The sequence below is a fragment of the Lepidothrix coronata genome, unplaced genomic scaffold, assembly GCF_001604755.1.
Source record: "Lepidothrix coronata isolate B3197 unplaced genomic scaffold, Lepidothrix_coronata-1.0 Scaffold7, whole genome shotgun sequence".
Classification (NCBI taxonomy): Eukaryota; Metazoa; Chordata; class Aves; order Passeriformes; family Pipridae; genus Lepidothrix; species Lepidothrix coronata.
In genome coordinates, this window is record NW_016690187.1 from 9,043,423 (window position 1) to 9,056,033 (window position 12,611).

Below are 12,611 nucleotides of genomic sequence, written 5' to 3' on the forward strand. Positions count from 1 at the left end.
CCAAACAGCGTGTGGACATTTGCTTAATTGAGAAATAAGCACATAGTTGTGGGTCAGTGACTGTACAGCTGATTGGCTGAGGCTATTTTATTTTGGAATAATTTACAGTTGTTAAATGGATTTGGAAAAGCCTTAATAGTGGTTATTAAACTATTGACTTAGCCTGACGTGTTTAGTGTAGTAATCCATGTTTGTGTTTGTCGCCGTGATGAGGCTGCCGGAGCTGGGAAAGGTGCTGGAGCATTGTCAGCCCCAGGCAGGAGCTGCAGGGCTGCAGGGGCAGGCAGGCAGGACTCCTCCTGTGCGGACATCAGCAAAGCTCTTCGGATTTTATCTGGGTCAGGAGCAATGCTTCGCTTCCCCATAGTTACAAATTCATCATGTGCATCTCCATCATCATCTATTGAACCTAATCTAATGTCAAAACACTCTCCTGTACAAAGAGTGGCTTTTTTTGCACCTGTGCAGAATCAGACTCGTTTTTAACTCATCTGCGCAATAAATAACTTCAAGTGCAGCACTTGTTGAGTGCCCTTCTGGCCAGCAGTTCAAACTCTTCACATTCATTTATACCACAGCGCAGGACACATTAGCTAAGGACTACAGAGCACATGTTTTACAATGCATAGAAGAAATGCCTGCAAATGAACTAAATATCTCCTACTCATTGTGTCTCCTGTTCACAGGTGGTTTACAGAACAGTTCGTATTTTTTTTTTGTTTTCTTTTGTGCAATGGTTAAAAAGGCAGTGGACAGATACTTAAAAGACAAATCCTCTTTTTTTTTTTGCTTTGTTTAACCCCTAAAATGTGCACAGTACTAAATGCTGGTCTTGCGTGAAATACCATTCTGTGGGCTGGCAGCTGTTTGTTAGTGTGGAAGCTTTGCTAGGAAGAGTGGACCTCTTGGATATTTTATAACAAGATTTTTTCTCCAAAATGTCCGTGGATGACCGAACTCCAGTAAACATCAACTAGGAAGAAGGAATGCTAAGCAGTCAGATTAAAAACAAAAAATAAATACAAAAATGTGTTTCCCCTCCAGACTTTGACTCCCCTGTCTCAGACAATATTATTGTTTCATTAGCTGTCCAGTTAGCCAGAAACCCTTCTGGGAGAGACAGGACCTACATTTCAGAAGGAAAACAAACAAATAAACAAACCATCCTGTAAAACCTCTCATCTGTCCCTGTTAGTTTTCAAAGAAAAAAAAATTTAAGACTCCTTTAAATTACGATACAAGGGCGGAGGAGGTCAGAGGCTCTAAGGGTACCTTTGGAGGTCACCTCGGAGGTGAGGGCTGCTGTGCTGCAGCTGATGGCTGCAATGTTTTTATTCCCCATCCTCTCTTAAGATCGTCACTTTGGAAACACACCTTGAGTGTGAATGACTTGCTGGACTGAAAAGGGATTTTGAGGTTGCAAGGGAAAAGAAACCCCCCCCCTATTCAGTAACAATTACAGAAATGGTATGAGGCCTATTGGTGGGAGTACTGGTGTGAAGTGGGACCATCTTTCCAGTTTTGGCAAACCTTGACCTGCAATGGGAAATTCCCTGTTGTGGCCGATTTACAGCCTACACCAGACCAGCTGCCTGGCACACTTTGTTGGTATGCCAGCAATCACATTATTGCTTTTCCAACCATTTCACAGGCCTAAGGTTAGATGAAAAGAGTCCTTTCCTGGGAGCATTCCCAAGTTTTTGTGTGTGCTTAGCAATGCAAACTCAAGTAACAGCAGCGACAAAGCTCAGCACATCCCCATCTGTCTGTTGCACTCAAGCAGTTGCATCTCAGTACGCCCTGGTGATGAGGGAGTTCACGTGCAGTGTGCAGCCAGGTGAGAGCTGTTCTGTTTTACTAATTATTATAAATAATTATTATAAATTTTTATTTACTAATTATTTTTTAAACATATCTGGACATATTTTCTTCCTTTTACCTTTGTAGCAATGGTCATTAGTATTTCTTCTTTAAAAAGACCATGTTCCCATTTCAATTATGCTACAATTGTTTTTTAGTCTTAGAGTTGAGAGGTATTTCTGTATTTTAGATATATAATGTATATACATACATGAATACACTCTATGGATATATACACACTACTGCAAATGAGAGTTGCTACTTTCCTCACATACTTAGCTGGTCAGTAGTGAAGAACCACGTGACAGTCTTCTATCATGAAATTAAAAGCACACAAAAATTTACAAGCTCCATGTATTTCAGAACTGTGTAATGTCATTATATTTACCTCCAAGTACTCTGTGAAGTATCCTGTGTGAGGGCACTAACCTAGATAGTTTATGTAAGACCCTGGAAATTCAATTCCAGAAATGAACCTTTGCATCTCTAGGAACAGCTGGAGAGGCTCAGGTCTACTCATCCTGCTCAGAATGGACACGAGGAATTTAGATTAGATGCAGATGGAGTGGGGATTTTGTTAATGACAAAAAGGGAGGCAAACATGTTGAGGCATAACTGCCTGAATACAAATGCATAATATATGTGTACATATTTCTGACTTTAAACTATGAACACCATAAATATGCTATCATGCAAGAGGCGAAGCATATGTAAACTTAACAATATCCCATTACCTCTCCAGCAAAGAATTTTCATAACTCATTCATATCCCATTGAATAAGCACAAAGATTCACTGCTAGCTGTTAATTATCCTCTACAAAGACCTGGTTATTGTGTTCAATTTTAGTAAAGGCGCAGTTGTTATTGCAGTGTACATAGGGAGAATGGTACCTGAGGGAGCAGGAGGAAATATGCTTGTGTAGAATTTTAACAAGGAAAGCTTGGTTGCACAGAAGGGATTCATTGGGTGGGATTTTGATATGTGCTTCAGGAAATTAACCATTCTCAAGACAAAAACCTTGCTGTGACTCTCTGAATACATATTACTCAGTATTTCAAAGACATCAGCCACGTAAAAATTACTTGCTGTTACTATAAAGAATTTTTAAGACTACTTTTATTGAATGGTAGCCTGTTTTTCTCTGAAGTTTATAACACTCCAGTCATATCAAGGAATGTGTATGCAAGAGCTCACAAGGCCCATACATCCCTCTGGAGTTTTTGAGGGGCACATGGAGGTCACCAGCCAAAGGCAGCAATCCATTTCCTCCACACCAGCATGGTGGAGGAACTGGGACAGGAGGTGTAAGGTCCTGGCAGGTCCCAGTGCAATGTCACAGTAGGAGAGTCCCAGCTGGAGCCCCACTTTGTGCTGGGTGTGATGCGGGGGTTACCAGGATTCAAAAGAATTCAGGAAGAGCTGGGAACAATGGTGAGTTATCCAGGGAGCTGTGTATCTTCTGCACTGACCTGTTGGAAACACTGCAGCTGCTTGGCATTTTAGAAGGTTCAGAAAAGATCCACTGAAGGTGTTATTTTAATGGGCGAGTTCTTTCCCACATGCCCTGCACTATCTGAACGTCAGGCAGAAGGAGGCAAAGCCTTGTGACATTTAGGTTGCTAAAGTCATTGCTGTTGGTATGGGGCAGGTAGGAGGCTCTAGGCTCATGTAGGAGGACTAGCCTTGCTCAGAGGCACCACAGCAGCTGCAATGAACTCAGCCTCATTCCCTATTTCTTTTTCTCATTTCTACTCAATGCCTCTCTTCTCCTTGGTTGTGCAGGGACAAATACAGAGTTCACTCAGTGGCTGTTTGTTCCAAATGTGCATGTTGAAAGGAGAGGAGAAAGCATGTATCTTTGGGTGGAAATACTGAGAACAACACAAAAACAAAATAAATAAAGCTGAACAAAAGAGAATTAAAACTTCTATAAATACCAAGGACAGCTAGGGATGAAGGAAACAGAAAGAAGATATCATAGGTCAAGAAAGGGAAGCAAGAACTTCGTGGTGGGATATAAGAAACCACAAGGCATGACAGGATGATCCACTGTTGGTCTGGCTTACCAAGGCTGTGGCACAGCCCCACTGAGGTGCCCATCCCTGCCAGGCCACTTGGATATGACTCTGGTAGTCCTGCCACTGCCTGCTTGACTGGGCTTCAACAGAATGGGACAATTTCTTTTGTAGTCCCTAGTGGCTAATCCAGTATAGCAGCTAAGAAAGCACCACCAGAAGGCACAGTTACTTAGGAGATACTTGGATCCTTGCCTTGAATTGCAAAGGAAATATCTCTGTAGGCTCCTCCCAGAATCCCAAACAGTCTAACAGTGAAATAGATTGATTATACCTTCTGCTCATCTGTTAGCACTGTGTTCAGCATTAAATCCTATCCAACCTTGGAGCCACTACTGGCTTTCTTTGCACCACTATAATGAGAAGACTAATATTGGCTGATGCTCAGAAACTTCCAACTTAGAGCACCTAGAAACAGTTCATTAGTAAGAGTATAGAGAATGTGGTATGCTGTTTCATTCACTTCTTTTAACATAATTGAGACCAAGACCAAGGTGGGAGACACCCACTGCCAGGTGTCCAGCAGGAGCTGTAGAGTGTCTCTCCTATGATGAGACCTGATATTTAAACCCGATGTTTGCTGCTTAAACCATGTCTGTGAACAAGCAGGATCCCAATGCATTTCCACTATTTGCAGCTTGGGAAATGTTGCAAGACAATTTTGTCTGTAAGTCTTCTTGTTACCAGAATTATTTTTTGCATTTTGGCACATCCCTGGGTTAGAAGAGAAGACTGTAAATACTTTTATGTTTTAATAGTATTACTACAAACTGTATAGTATTCTAATAGCTGATTGTAAAGTTCTCGTTTATTTGGGAGCAACTTGTATCACATCTGTATAATTTTTAATGTTTAATGTTAAAAACATCTTGAGAGGATTTTAAAGACTTTTTTTCCTCTATTGCTTTTTTGTGATGAGTCAGAAAATAGTTTTGATGCCCCTTCTGCCTCTGATTTTCTTGACCCCCAGCTGTTGTCCTGCAGCTGGAACAGACACACACTGCACCTCCTGGGGTCTCACTGGCAGTATGAGGGAAAAATAGCCCTCAGCAAAATTCCATGGGAGGCATGCTGTGCTCCATGTGTAAAGCTGGTGGATCAAAGATCTAAACTAGGAGTATGTGGCGTTTTCTTTGAGTTCCTGCGGAGGGGTAAGATTTGCCTTAACTAGATTTACCTTCTAGGAATGCAATGTCAGTGTGGAAGTACACTGGATCTTCCAGTTTCCTCAATGTTCAGATTGTATTTATCAGCCTTATAAGAAAAGGATACCAAAATCAATATCAAAATGTTGCAAGACAGAAGCAATCAGCTGGCCAGCACTTTAGGGATATATTTGTATTCATGTCTCAGAAGTGTAAGTGTGATCATGTTCAGGTGCTCAGGCAGAGCAACAGAGCGGGCAGACTGTCAGTGCTCTGACCCAAGGGGCAGGGACAGTTTGCTTCTCCCCTCATGTCTGTTTTTTTTCCCTTCATTCAACCAAGCAGCATGACCACCCAGTGCTGCAGCATCTAAGTGCTATTTTGCAACAGATGCACACAACCCAAAGCACAGGCTTTTCTGGTATATAAGTTGCATCTTCTTATTATGACTATCCCAATCTATTTCTAAGTGTGCTAATTCCAGTAAATGGCTGCCATTTTCTTATGGCTCATTTCATACCATGGTTAAACACTACACAACAAATGAACGGTCCATTTGCTTGTGTAGCCTTTAGTTTTGGCCTGAATAGTGGCTTATATATGGTTAGTCTTTATGTATGAGGTAAAGAAACACCAAGGCAAATGTTGACAAAGTCTAAAAGCTGTTGAGATGACCTGGGATCTCTGAATGTTCAAGCAGATGTGCATCAGCAGTATTTGTGATCTTGCTTTTCACACTTTGTGTTGCAGCAGCAGAGGGAATTTGCTCAAGGTCATTGTTTCCTGGCGAATGTTGTGCCTTAATGGCATTCAGGGCAGCACTGGTGGGAAGGAGCAAATGAGCCCAGCTGGGACCACCAGCTCTGAGGGTTTGGGGCCCCCACAGCGAAGCCTGGATCAGCTCAAAACACCTGTCAAGGACATACCTGAAGAGAGAGAAGTTTAAGCAGTGCTGGCAGACAAGGTAGGTGGCTGCAACTTCAAGCTGGTTTGGACTACATAACAGAGCTCACTTGGGACTTTGGCATGGAAGCAAATGCGTGTCAAATGCACAGGTGATGGATGGAGTGAGCAATCTCACAAGATATATGAGAAAAACACAGAGATGAGATCAGCCACAGAGGAAGCAGACCAGGGACTGGGCAAAAGTGGAAAAGAAACACAGGGAGAGAGAGTTATTCCTCCTTTTTTACAATCATTGAATTATTTAGATTGGAAAAGTTCTTTAAGATCAAGTCTAGCATTAAACCCAGCACTGCCAAATACACCACTAAACCATGTCCCTAAGGGTCACATCTACATGGCTTTTAAATCCCTCCAGGGATGGTGTCTCCACCACTTCCCTAGGCAGCCTGTTTCAATGCTTGATAACCCTTTCAGTGAAGGGATTTTTCCTAACATCTAATCTAAACCTCCCCTGGCACAACTTGAGGCTGTTTCCTCTTGCTCTGTTGCTTGTTACTTAGGGGAAAAGACCAAACCCCACCTTGCTACAACCTCCTTTCAGGTAGCTGTAGAGAGCAATGAGGTCCCCCCTGTGTCTCCTTTTCTCCAGACTAAATAGCCCCAGCTCCCTCAGCTGCTCTTCACATGACTTTCTGTCTTGACCCTTCAGCATCTTCCTTGCCTTTCTCTGAACATGGTTCAGCACCTCAATGTCTTTCTTGTAGTGAGGGGCCCAAGACTGAACACAGAATTGGAGGTCTGGCCTCACCAGTTCCGAGTACAGGGGTATGATCACTGCCCTAGTCTTGCTGGCCACAGTTTTTGGGACTAAAACAACTACCCAGTGTAAGGACTGAATCAGAAACATTTTTTTCTTCTTTGTGTGAAAGAATCTAGAATGTTTTTTAGATCAAGAATTGCCCCTAAAATGCAAGACTGCTTCCTTGGAGGGAAAAAGGAAGCATATACAGCAAAAAAGGGATTAAAAATTAGCAGGAAGGACTTTATCCTTCTCCTACTCATGCTTTACTTTTTCCTAGGAACTACCTTTCCTGATTATAGGATATGTTATGTAAACCATGCAAATTAGGCAGTTTTTTATATCATTATTTCACTTCAAACGTAAAAATACATGTACTGCACTGCATTTTTTTCTGGACTTCTCAGGTGAGTGTGTGTGCCTAAGGCATGCACTGTTGCTTTACCCATCGCTCTGCAGTGCTTGCATTGCAGGAGCAGCCAGAGGGCAACACAGCAGAAAGGCCAGGGGCCAAGGGAGCAGTGGGTGCCTGGGTCTGGAGCCCTGGTGGGAAAGGACCTGATAATATTGTTTTCTATCTAACCGAGACAAAAAGTTGAGACTGACCATTTCTGTGATGGCCAGATATGACGACAGTGGGAACAGCAACTGTGAACCGCCAGTGCCTCTTTGCTTTGGTTACTTTTAATATCTTCCTGTTATTAACAGTGGTCCTGCTGAGTGCCCCTTCCTACATGCAGACAGGCTGCTTGAACGCCGGCGTGCCCGCGTGGTCTATCCCATAGCTGGCAGCGTGTGTGTGTGGATACCTCTACTCCCCTGGGCAGTGTGGTTCTATCTCATACGCCTACCTGTGCGAGTAAAGTGAAGGCTTGTATGGCCACCAGGTCAGGCTGTGTGGGCATTTTGATTTAATCACGTCTCATATGGTATCCTTGTATTTTTCAGCTTTGCTTTTTCCATCAGTTTTATATACCTCATGTGGGGAAAGTAGTATCCTTTAAAGAATACATTCTATATTTGGTAGTGAGTGATTTGAGGCATGAATGTGTCTGAAGGAGAAAGGCTTTTCAAGCAGCATGCTGCTGGCTCAGAGGTTCCTCCACAAATTCTGCTGGGCTCTGCCTCTGAGCTGTGCTGCCCTCTCACCAGCCTGATCCTTGAGGAATTAATTCGGGAACTGCTTGAGACTCTGCACGATAGTCTTCAACGGTCCCTTTCTTCTCTGAAAGAAAAATACAGGGAAATGTCACAGAGAATTAACAACTTAGATGGGCGGATGGCAAGGCTTGAAAACCGTACAGAGATGATTGAGAGAAGTGTACTGTCCCACAAGGAAACAGCTACTAATACTGCACAGGTGGTGGGCTTGGAAAGATTAGTTTAGGGGTTTTATTAAGTGCAGCACAACCTTAAAAAAAAAAGAAAAGGTGGAAAACCAGATCTAAGTTGTCTCCATCCAGTATCTTGGTCGTAGAACTAATTGACAAAATGTTGGGAATGACTTCTATTAACATCCAGGCTGAAAAGCTCAAGTTGGCTCTAACACCATAGGGCTGTAAAGAGACACTTCCTACACATCAATGTGTGCAAAATGGTCCAAAGCAGAGAGCATGAGGCAGGCAGCAGCAGGATCTCTATGGGCTTTGCAGGATTCCCTGCTCAGGCATTGGGGCATCCAAGAGGACAGTGAGATACTGCTGAATTCAGAGCATCTCTCACCATTAATGCCTTGAGTTTTCTCATTCCGCATCACTACAGATGCACAGTACAGACAGAACCTGGGCTGGTACTGCTTGGGAGCTGTGTCCACAACTGGCCTGCTGCTTCCAGGGACACTAACTGATGCTGTGTGGCAGGAATTTGTAAATTGTGAAGGTATGGGGAAAATCTACAAAAGTAAGGAAAAATGTTTTCTGAAGAATGGAATAGAGCAGTAGTCAAATAATTAGGCTCTTATTCAAAAGAGAGGACAAGGAATAATGTTGATCCATTTTTCTTCTTTGAGGTAAAAAGATGGTGAAATAGAGGATGGACTGGGATTAAAAAAATGGGACTTTATTACTTGGTCCTGCCATGAGACTTCACGTCTAACCTCTGGCAAGGCTCTTGACGTTCTTGCACATCTCACTCATGTCCGTGAAATGGGGATAATCTCTTCCATGACCAAAAGAGATTTCATGAGGCGAACATCCTCAACAGATTGAGTCCTCAAGCAGGGAGGTAGAGCAGTATCAGAGGGAGTTCTCTGATTTCCTTCTAGTACAGGCACCACTGAGTTAGATAAGCAACAAGCCAGGATTTCAAACAGCTTTGGAGTTGAACAGTGTTGGTATCCAACAAAGAGCAAATGTTTTTTATTGGAGATAAGGATATTTTGTTTCTAACAGTGTAAACACAATAATATTTGTCTTCATAGATTAGCTGCAGCAATGAAAATACTTACCATACTCTCTAGTTGGGGGTTCTCAGACTCGGTTAATACATTCTAAATTGTCTGGTACAGGCTGAAATGGGGAATTGAATTAACCATGAAATACTGGGCAGGTTGAGGCTTTTTCACTTAGGACACCGCAAGTTATGTTCCCTGTGAAGTCTCTGCTTGTAATCCTGATACTGATGACCTGCACAGCAAATGTGGACAAACAGTAGACAAACCAATGAGGAAATGGGAGAAAGGATCATCAGCTCACTGTTGTGTTGGTTGCTGCTCATTTTTGATGAGCAAATGGCTGCCTCTTTGCCCCTGTGGGAAATCATTAACATACAATAATTCTTATAGATTTCTATTTGACAAAAGTGGTGTTTAACTCACACTTTACAGAAGCCAAAAATGGGAGTCCTTTATGCTGACTTTTACCAGTAAGTTTCTTTTCCCTTTGGAAAGCCCCAGGGTAGATTGCTAAATTTCACAGGTAATTTGTAAACCCCTGAAATTGTTCTCTGCTGGTTTTTTTTTTTTCTGTGACCTTTAGAAACCTGCTTCCCAGCCTGTCTCTTCTGTTGCCTGAATATCAGGGGTATAAGGAAATGTTTGCTGACTACAGCACGTCCAAATGTGAATTACAACAGAACTGTAAGGGTCTGGGTCCCAGGAACTCAGAAATCAAATGTGAGTTTAACTTTTAGTCCGTACAGATTCCTACTGCTCTGGGGCCTTGACTCCTTAGGGAACAGTAAATAAGGAGGCAGCTTTCTCCCTTTGCCCTAGAATTAACTTGCAGATTTAACTGACTTGTTTTATTACACGTGTTTATGTTAAACTGTCCTACTACAGGAATTACATAATTCATCCAGGAAATGAAATGGCTCCAATGACTAACTTGAGAGTCACATAAAAAACCTCAGATGAATACTGCCAAATTTCTAAGGTTTTATTATACTGCTCCCTTAGATTGTTAAAATCAGAGCCAATTTGTTAAATATTTACTTAGTTAACCAACATGCTGTTCTAACTTCCTCTCTATATCCTTAAGTAATGAATGACAAAGCACAAAAAGTAGGCTACTCATCTAACTTATTTTACACTAGGAAGAATGGACTGATAGATATAACATACTGAATTGAATGGGTATTTATTTTCCCATAAAATTGCAAAATATAGCTAGTTTAGAAGATTGTTAGAGTTTAGAAGTTAAGGGTTCAGAAGACTTTATTGCTCCAAGATTTGGAGATTCTTATTACCATTTAGGTCATTATTATACTCTTTGCAACAAAAGACCCCCAAAAAAATTTCATAGAAAATATTTCAAAATAACCTCACAAACATGTAGCAGCAAGAATAATAACAATACCACACACATCCCTTTGTCGCCCTGCAATAAGAATGGGCACTTCTCTTTTTCTGGAGTTAATCTCTTTCGGAAGAAGAGGGAAATAGCAGGATTTGGCTGCTGAACTCTTTCATTAGCTCTCCTTCCTTTGTGTGGGGTACGAAGGACAGTGTATCAGAGCACTGCAAGATATGGCTACAGGCATCCAAGGCAGCCTAGGTGCATTGATTGCCTCAGCACCCAAAAGTAAGACTGCCGAGCTTAAGAGACAAGTTTCCTTGCTACACAACAAGAAGAATAAAGAGTTCCTGGATTGTATTTTTAGAGATGTGAACGTGCCTAGCAAAGAAAGGTCTGAGGGTACACAGTGCCTAAGAGAGGTATAGATGAAAGGTGACTTACTGTGACTAGAACATAAAAAGTCAGGCAGTCATCCAGAAGGGATTGTGAATGTTGGAGTGCCAGAGTTTGTCCCTGGATGTGTGACTGATAGGTGATGAACACACAACTAGGGGGTGAAGCAAACAAACTTTGTCAAACCACTCCCAAGCTATGAACAGGGAGGAAACGTGACTGAGACAAACACTATACTGGGTGTCTTCTTGAAGATAGTCTGCTTACTGATCCATGGTGCATGACTGGGTTTGGGTCCTCTCTCGCTTTCAGCTTTCCTTTACCATCCACATGATGTGCCAAAGAGATGTGACACTGGCAGGAGTGTCTCTGGAAGACCAGCAGAGCCAGGGACTCTGCACTGCACTGGCAAGGTCAACATTGCCAAGAACCCTGACTTAACTCCCTCCTCCAGCTGTGTCCTCTGCACAGATACCACACCTGTATTACAGAAAAAAAAAGGAAAATCTAAAGACCGAAGATGCGTGTCCCTCACCAAACTTTTGAGAATGGACATAAGTGATGTGACAGGTCAGAAGGTGAGATGAAAGGCTTTTTAATAGTACTGACTCTTGCTAACTTAAGACCAAAGTCCAGGCTGACAGAGTTTTTCTCCAGTCTCCAGTGCACCAGAAACTGAAGATGCTGTTTTCTCTTTGTCTAGGTGTGCTGTATGTGTGAATTCTGGTGAGGGTATCGCATGGGGTTTTTAAGAACCAATTCTGGTCCTTCCTTTCATCTTAGGTTTCAGCTCATCAGGTTTGAGAAATCTGTATTAAAAAAAAAATAATTTTTTTTTCCCCTGAAGTCAAAGGGCAAAAATGGAGTATGTTATCTTCAGAGCAGGACAGTGATGGATTAGAAATCCAGCACAAACCAGTAGTCCTGTGAGCTGCAAATCTGATAGGGCTTTGTTTCCCTTGGGCAAATCTTTGGATTCTCCTAGGTCTACATAGCTGGAAGCTCTGGCTGCAGCTTTTCCTGTGGGTGGGTATTCATAACATCTTTCATCATTGCAGCTTTCTTGGTGTTTAATAAGGGTTTAACTCAAGCTGCAGTGGGTCTCCTTTTTCTTAGCAGCCTGTTCTTATGAAATGTATAGGAATGTAGCATTTTCAGCATTTTATTGCTCTGTCAGATGTGGTTAAAATTGGCTACTGTTTGTTCTTGTTCCCTTTCTCTTGCACAACACACAAGCATGTACAAGCACGTATGTGTGCACCCATGCGGACGCACACAGAGATTTATTATACATATGAAGAGATAATGATCTCAAACCCCTTTTAATTTCTATAGGAATCCAGGCTAGGTAAAAAAGTATTGGAATGCTATTTCTTTGGGAGAGAAAAAGGAGGATGAACTAATTTTTTTCTATGCAGCAGACAGAATATTAAATTACTGCTTTGTTTAAACGTAACATGTGTTGCTGAAAATCTGGCACCACTATTATAAAGTAAAAGATGTAGTGGGCTCTGTGCCCTGGAACTGTACACTTGTGCTTGTGCACGGCACGCACGCTTCGCCTCCAGTGCCTGAGTGGTCCTGCTGAGACTGGAGGAATGTGTAGGGAATGTAGGTTTGCCACGACATCCCGTCTCCATTACATCTTTTGGAGCTTTGCCACAGAAAAGAAGGCATTTTACCCTTCATTTGTAAGT

At 42.2% G+C, this 12,611-nt stretch overlaps 1 long non-coding RNA gene across 1 annotated transcript; it reads left to right on the top strand.

The window, feature by feature from the left end:
• The first annotated feature begins 3,312 nt into the window (after positions 1–3,312).
• Positions 3,313–11,386, top strand: LOC108508736. Its single transcript, XR_001878486.1, has 3 exons — positions 3,313–3,390; positions 5,836–6,046; positions 11,227–11,386. It is a non-coding gene; the product is annotated as an uncharacterized LOC108508736 (long non-coding RNA).
• The last annotated feature ends 1,225 nt before the right edge of the window (positions 11,387–12,611 follow it).